Raw genomic sequence first — 8,128 nt, 5'->3', positions numbered from 1 at the left:
TCTTGATGTTCATCATGATCTTCAAAGTGTTCTTGGTGTTCATCTTGACATTCATAGCATTCTTGCATGCATTCATTGTTTTGATCTAAAAATTTCATGCATTGAGTATTTTTGTTGTTTTTCTTTCTCATAATTAAAATATTCAAAAAATCAAAAAATATCTTTTCCTTATTTTCCTCCAAATTTTCGAAATTTTGGGTTGACTTGGTCAAAAATTTTTAAAATTAGTTGTTTCTTACAAGTCAAGTCAAAATTTCAATTTTAAAAATCTTATCTTTTCAAAATCTTTTTCAAAAATCATATCTTTTTCATTTTTTTATAAATTTCGAAAATTTCAAAAATCTTTTTCAAAATATTTTCAAAATCTTTTTCTTATCTTTATATCAAATTTTCGAAAATTATCTAACAATTAATGTGATTGGTTCAAAAATTTGAAGTTTGTTACTTTCTTGTTAAGAAAGGTTCAATCTTTAAGTTCTAGAATCTTATCTTGTAGTTTCTTGTTAGTTGAGTCTTTTTAAAAATTAAATCTTTTTCAAAATATCTTTTTATTAAAATTTTTATCTTATCTTTTTATCTTTTATCTTATCTTTTTCAAAAATTTTTTCTTTTTTTCAAAAATTGATTTCAAAATATCTTATCTAACTTGCTATCTTCTTATCTTTTTCAATTTTGATTTCAAATCTTTTTCAAACAACTAACTAACTTCTTGTTTGCTTTTTGTCTTTTTCAAAACCACCTAACTACTTTTCCCTCTCTAATTTTCGAAAATATCTCTCTCTTTTTCAAAAATTCTTTTTAATTAATTAATTAATTGTTTCATGTTTTAATTTTAATTACACTTTATTTCTAATTTTCGAAAATACTAACCCCTTTAATTTTCCCTCTCTAGCACGCTCCAGCCCCAAGGCAGCACAACTCTCTGCCCAAACACTCATGTACGTCGATTTTGCAGGTCTCGCATTCGCGTCAATAACGCGCACGTGTGGATGGTGAAAATTGCAAACGACACGGACACATGGGGTACGCGTACGTGTGGTCATGTTTGTGCACCAAGCATGGGTCCAGAGCCACTCCCGCGCAACTCTCTGTCAAATTTTGTTTTTCACGCACACATGATTGACGCGTTCGCGTCAGCGACGCTTGCGCATCGTGTGCTCTTTTTTTTAGAAGTGTCCGGTTCCTGTTCTAAAATAGATGCATGATCAGAAAATTATTAAGAACTCAATAAAAATAAAATAAATAAGAAAACTACTACTACGAAAAATAAAAATAGCTAAGGCTACGAAATTATCGGGTTGCCTCCCGACAATCGCTTCTTTATCGTCACTAGCTTGACGGTCAGCTCCTCTAAGGAGGAGGATCATAGGGGCTCAGCTCTTCACCCCTTACTTTGAACTTCTTTCCTGTGTCTCCATAACGTAGCTCAATATGCTCCAGAGAGAGGATTCTAATTACTGTATAAACCCATGTTGGATTGCTGGTCAACACCACCTTCATTCCTGGGGAGAAACCTTCAGTGGGGATCTTTTTGTTTCTCCATCCTCTGGGTACTTTCTTCTTTTTGGGAACCTCCTCCTTGGTAGATGATGCATTCCCAACACCAAACTTAGGTTTGATGTCAGGAGGAATTTTATTGATTGTTGCCAAAGGAGGTTTGAGCTGCAGATTTTGCTGTGTATTATTAGGGGGTTTTTGAAGGGTTGGATTAATAAGCTCAGTCTGCATGCACCTCTTTTTTTCACCTGTTGAATGTATATCTTTGAAGACATGAAAGACCAGATGCTCATTATGCACTCTAAGCACTAATTCACCCACTTCTACATCAATCAGAGCTCTTCCCATGGCTAGGAATGGTCTTCCTAAAATTATAGAGGCATTCTCATCCTCCCCCGTGTCAAGAATCACAAAGTCTTCTGGGAGGAAGAACTTACCCACTTTAACCAAGATATTCTCCACTAATCCGTATGCAGGCTTCATAGATATTTCTGCCATTTGTAATGCTATCTTTGTGGGTTATGCCTTTTGGATTTGCAGCTTCTTCATCACAGATAAGGGCATTAGATTTATGCTTGCCCCCAGATCACATAGGGCTTTCTCAAAGGTTGTGCTCCTAATGGTGCATGAAATTTGAAAGCTCCCTAGATCTGGCATCTTCCTTGGCAAGTTATTCTGAATTACAGCACTATATTCCTTAGTCAAGACTACTGGCTCATCTCCCTTTAAAAGCTTTTTCTTTGACAACAGCTCTTTCATGAATTTGACATAGATAGGTATTTGCTCCAAAACCTCAGCAAAAGGAATATTGATTTGTAACTTTCTGAAAACTTCCAAGAACTTTGAAAACTGCTTGTCCTTGGTCTCCTTTTGAAGTCTCTGAGGATACGGCATCTTAGGTTTGTACTCAGGAGCCTTTGGCAACGTAGGATAAGTGTCAAGAGAGTCTGGGAATGGGTTGTCTGTACGCTTTGGAGGGGCATGCTCTACTTCTTCCTTCTTCTCCTCTAGAGCTTCTTTTTCAACTAACTATTCATTGACCTTGGTCTCAGAGCCAGCTACTTTACCACTTCTCAATTGAATAACCTTGCAATCTTCTCCTGGGTTCACCACTGTATCACCTTGAAATGTACTTGCAGACCTCTCAAGTATTTGCTTGCTCAGTTGGCCCACTAGCACCTCTAAATTTCTAATGGAGGCTCGGGTTTCCTGCATAACTTGTGCTTCTGTACTTGCCACTTGTCCACTTATCAAGGTGATAGCCTTGCATTCCTCTCTTGGATTTGGAATTCTGTTACCAGGAAGGCTATTAGTGGTCCTTTGATCAATTTTATTAACTCTGGTGGCTATTTGACTCATTTGAATCTCCAGGTTCTTGATGGACGCTCTGGTTTCCTGTCTAAAACCTGTCAATATTGCTTCCAAATCATTGTTCTGCTGGACACCGCCCTGAGAACTATTGTTGAAGTTCTGAGGTCTCTGAGGTTGGTCCCTCCATCCAAAATTTGGGTGATTTCTCCATCCCTGGTTGTATGTCTTAGAATATGGATCATTGTTGGGATTCCTAGGACCACTCCCTATGTAATTCACCTGTTCAAAAGAAGGTTGAGCATAATCATAATTATCATTTTGCACAAAATTACCTTCCATGTCATAGGAGATTTCTTGTGGTGAATTTTGTGTGTTGATAGCTGAGACTTGCATGCCACCCATCTGTTGTGTAGTAGATTTATTTGCTGAGACATCAGCTTGTTCTGAGCAAGAAGAGCATTAATAGCTTCTACTTCTAACACGCCTCTCTTCTGAGGGGTGTTAGAGTTCACCGGGTTCCTGTTAGATGAGTATAAATATTGGTTGCTAGCAACCAATTCAATAATCTCAATAGTCTCTTCCGGTATCTTCTTCTTGTGCAATGAACCTCCTGTAGAATTGTCTAAGTACATCTTGGATATTTCACCCAAGCCTTCATAAAAGATATCTAGTTGAGTCCATTTGGAGAACATGTCTGGAGGGCATTGCCTAGTCAGTAGCTTGTATCTCTCCCAAGCTTCATACAGAGTTTCACTATCCTTCTGCCTGAAGGTCTGAACCTCCACCCTAAGCTTAGTCACTTTTTTTGGTGGGAAAAATTTAGTGAGAAACTCAGTAACCACCTTGTTCCAGGTATCCAAACTTTTCTTGGGTTGAGAATCTAGCCAGAGCTTTGCTCCATCCCTCAGAGCAAACGGGAAGAGTATGAGTTTGTACACATTTAGGTTTACTCCATTTGTCTTCACAGTATCACAAATTTGCAGAAAACTAGAAATAAATTGATTTGGTCTTCGTGGGGAAGTTCGTGATACTGGCAGTTTTTTTGTACCAGGGTGACTAATTGTGGATTCAACTCAAAGTTGTTCGCAGCTATAGGAGGCACCACAATACTCTTTCCATACAAATCTGCTGTAGGAGCGAAGAAAGAACCAAGTACTCTCCTGTGTTGTTCATTCCCATTCGGGTTTGCGACATTGGCATTATCAGTATTATTCGGATCCATTATGGATTCTGCAACCTTATAACGTCTTGCTTGCTATAAACGCCGCCTGAAAGTCCTTTCAGGTTCAAGATCAAAGTCTAAGAGATGTTCTTTGTCTCTGTTCCTGGGCATAAACAAATAGAAGACAAGAAAAAATGGGAATCTCTACGTCAGAGTGCAAAGAATTCCCAGTGAGGTAACCTGTGTAAAGAAATAAAAATGTTAAATAAAATAAATAAATAAATAGAAAAAATAAAAACAAAAATAACTAGGTAACACCAAACTTAATTTCAGAAATTAAGAAAAATATTAGTGCTATTTATTTATTTAAAATATTTTCTTTTCGAAAAATTTTTAATTCAAATTTAAATTGAATTAAAACTAAAACGCCTAATCTAAGCAATCAAACAACTGATAGTTGTTAATCACAGTCAATCCCCGGCAACGGCGCCAAAAACTTGGTGCGGTATTTTATAACCCACAAACTAATCGGCAAGTGCATCGGGTCGTACCAAGTAATACCTTACGTGAGTAAGGGTCGATCCCACGAGGATTGACAGACTAAGCAACAATGATTAAGTGATTGACTTAGTTAGACAAACAGAAAAGAGTGTTTTGGTATTCAAAGAGCATTAAATAGTAAATTAAGAATTTCAAAAAGCAAGCAGCAATGAGTTGGGAATGAAATATGGAGAAAACAGTTAAGGTTTCAGAGTTATCTATTTTTCCGGATTGATTTTTCTTACTAACTATGTTAATCATGCAAGATTTAATTCATGAAAAATTATATGTGACTAGACTTTAATTCCTTAGACCTTCTTAGTCTCCTCTAAAGTTCATTAACTGCCAATTCCTTGGTCAATTAATTCCAATAGAAGGTGATGATCAAATTCCAGTTTATATGCCACAAGAATCCTAATTATCCAAAAATAAGGGGATTATATGTCACGTATCCCGTTAAGTACAAACAATTAGAAATTCATGATAATATGTTTCAAGCTGTTGTTCAAGTAAAGAGCTTTTCTAAGTTTTACAAGAACTCAATTAGAACATGGGTCATACTTCCGTTCCGCCTAAATTCATAAAATAAAGAACGAAAACAATTATTGAAATATAAATCAAAACATGGATTAAATTAGAAAGATCAAACGAATCAATACATACAAATAGACAGAGCTCCTAACCTTAACAATGAAGGATTAGTTGCTCATGATTCAGAGAAGAAAATAAGGATTCTGGTAAAATGTACAGAGTTCCAATCTGATGGCCTCTAAATTCCTATTTATAACTAATCCTAATAAATTTAAAATCTAATTATCTAAAATTAAAAGTAATATCTTTTCCTAAAAATAAGATTTGAATTTAAATTTGAATTAATTAACAAGTCTTCAGCTGATGGGTGGGGACCACTTGTTTTGTCAATTCTGCAGCTTCTAATCTGTGTTTTCTGGGCTAGAAACTGGGTCAAAACAGCCCAGAAATCGCGCCCATCATTTTTTCTGCGTTTTCTGCACGTGGCGCATGTCACGCATACGCGTCAGTCATGCGTACGCGTCGATGGTCTTTTTCGCAAGTCATGCGGGTGCGTCGGTCACACGCACGCGTAGCTGAGCAAATCTTCAATTCACGCGTACGCATTAGTCACGCGCACGCGTCGCCAGGGATACCTCCAAATCACGTGCACGCATCAGGCACGCGTGCACGTCACTCCTTGCTGCCATCTCCTTTGATTCTTGTGCTGCAGAAACTCCATCAAATTCTACCGAATGCTACCTAAAATAAGCAAAATTGCAAAAGACTCAAAGTAGCATTCATATTGGCTAAAAGATAATTAATTCTTATTAAACTCAACAATTTAAGTGCAAATTCACTAGAAAAAGATAGAAAAGATGCTCACGCATCACCTGACGCGCACGCGTGGAGAGGAAAATCGTCAAACGATGCGTACGTGTGACCGACGCGTACGCGTGACATGCGCGATCTGCAGAAAATTCAGGAAACATTGGGGACGATTTTGGGCTGTGTTTTGACCCAAAAATACAGAATAAAGCCAAGAAACATGCAGAGACTCAAAGGAGACTTATCATTCACTCATAATACGCAATTTTAGTTTTTAGATGTAGTTTTAGAGAGAGAGAGAGAGAGACTCTCTCCTCTCTCTTAGGTTTTAGGATTAGGATTCCTCTTAAAGGATTTAGGATTTCTTCTTCTCAATTTCCAAGTTTAATATTCCTTTTATTTATTTTCCCAATTTAATTTATGAAATTTTCCATGTTAGATGTGTTTTCTTTTATTAATGCAATTTGAGGTATTTCATATTTATGATTTTAATTTAGCTTTTTACACTCTTAGCTTTGGTTGAGTAATTAGAGACTCTTGAGTTATCAAACTCAGCTGATGATTGAAAATTGGAATTCTTTGCTGATTGATTTGAATTCTTCTAACTCTAGTCTTTTCTTAGGAATTGACTAGGACTTGAGGATTCATATTGATTTATCCATTTGATTTACCTTCATAGTTAGAGGTTGACTAAGTAGGAGCAACGAGCAATTCTCATCACAATTGATAAGGATAACTAGGATAGGACTTCTAATTTTCATACCTTGTTAAGAGCTTTTCTTAATTATTAATTTATTTTCCTTGCCATTTAAATTACATGTTCCTTATTTTAAAAACCCAAAATTATACTATTTTCTTTAACCAATAATAAATCATACTTCCCTGCAATTTCTTGAGAAGACGACCCGAGATTTGAATACTTCGGTTATTTATTTTTATTGGATTTGCTTAAGTGACAAACAAAACTTTTGTACGAAAGGATTCTCTATTGGTTTAGAAGTTATACTTATAACGCGATTATTTTTATAAAATTCTTTACCGGCAGAAATCCGATCGTCAAGGCAACTTTCAATTGTACATATATTTGCAGATTCTCATATTGCTGATATACTAACCAAAGCCTTCTCTAGTGCTTCATTTCAAAAATTCAAAACCAAACTCAGAGTGGTCTTGCATCCCACACTAACTTTGAGGGGGGATAAAGGGAGTGTTGTGGATATGCCGCTAGGCACCAGGTTTGACATTGATGGTGCTAGGCACCAGGATAACGATGGCGTTGGGCGCCAGGACAACGAGGGCGCTAGGCGCCAGGTTTGTAGCACTCGGTGCTAGGTGCCAGAATTAGGGCGCTGGGCGTCAGGTTTAGGGCGCTAGTCTGTTATAATTGTTAAAGCAATTCCAAACAATATATATATCAGAAATCTCGGTGTAATTCACAGCAAGAGACAAATTACAATTCCTTTTTAATATATTCAGTTTCTCTATTGTTATTCATCTTTCAATATTCTCGCATCTAAATAGGTTATTAGCAAATTTCTTGCACAATACAAACAAAATATTTGATTTCTTTTTGCATTCATACAATCAATCCTTATACCATTCATATTTTATAAAATGATATTCTTTATTCTTTCTTCTGCACATAAAAAAGTTGTTGAGATGAAGAAAATAGAAATTGTAAATTTGTAGATGGATTCTTATATTCTCTTTTATCAACTTGATGTCTTATTTATAAGCATTAAATTCATGTATCAACACAAATGTATAATCATGAAGAAAAAAATCCTTTTAAAAAGATACAATTTTTCAATGTATTCCAATCTTTTGAAGAGATGTAACCTTTTGAACATATATAAAATTTTATATATTTTAAAAATATATCTCATATAAACTGAGTAAAAAAAATTAAAAATACTAACTTATTTTTTTAATTATCTTCTTAATTTTTAAATAAAAGTTTAAAATTTTTATTTTGTGATATTTTTAAACACCAATATATATATATTTAAAGTTTTAATTATTTAAGTATGGAGAATAAATTGAGACTCTCAATTATTACTCAATAACTAACAAGTATACGGGTGAAAAAAAAATTAAAAGAGTTTAGTTAATATGTATTTTAGGATATATGATAAGTTTATAATTAATAAAAAATTTTAATATTTTTATTTAATGAATACAAAATAAATATATTAAAACTTTACATTTTTTATATTTTAATAAAAAATTTTAATTGATAAATTTTACCTATGTTTTTAGAGTACAAAATAAATAAATTCA

Source organism: Arachis duranensis, chromosome 10, assembly GCF_000817695.3.
Source record: "Arachis duranensis cultivar V14167 chromosome 10, aradu.V14167.gnm2.J7QH, whole genome shotgun sequence".
In the NCBI taxonomy this organism is placed as follows: Eukaryota; Viridiplantae; Streptophyta; class Magnoliopsida; order Fabales; family Fabaceae; genus Arachis; species Arachis duranensis.
Note: the sequence above shows the minus strand (reverse complement) of the source record.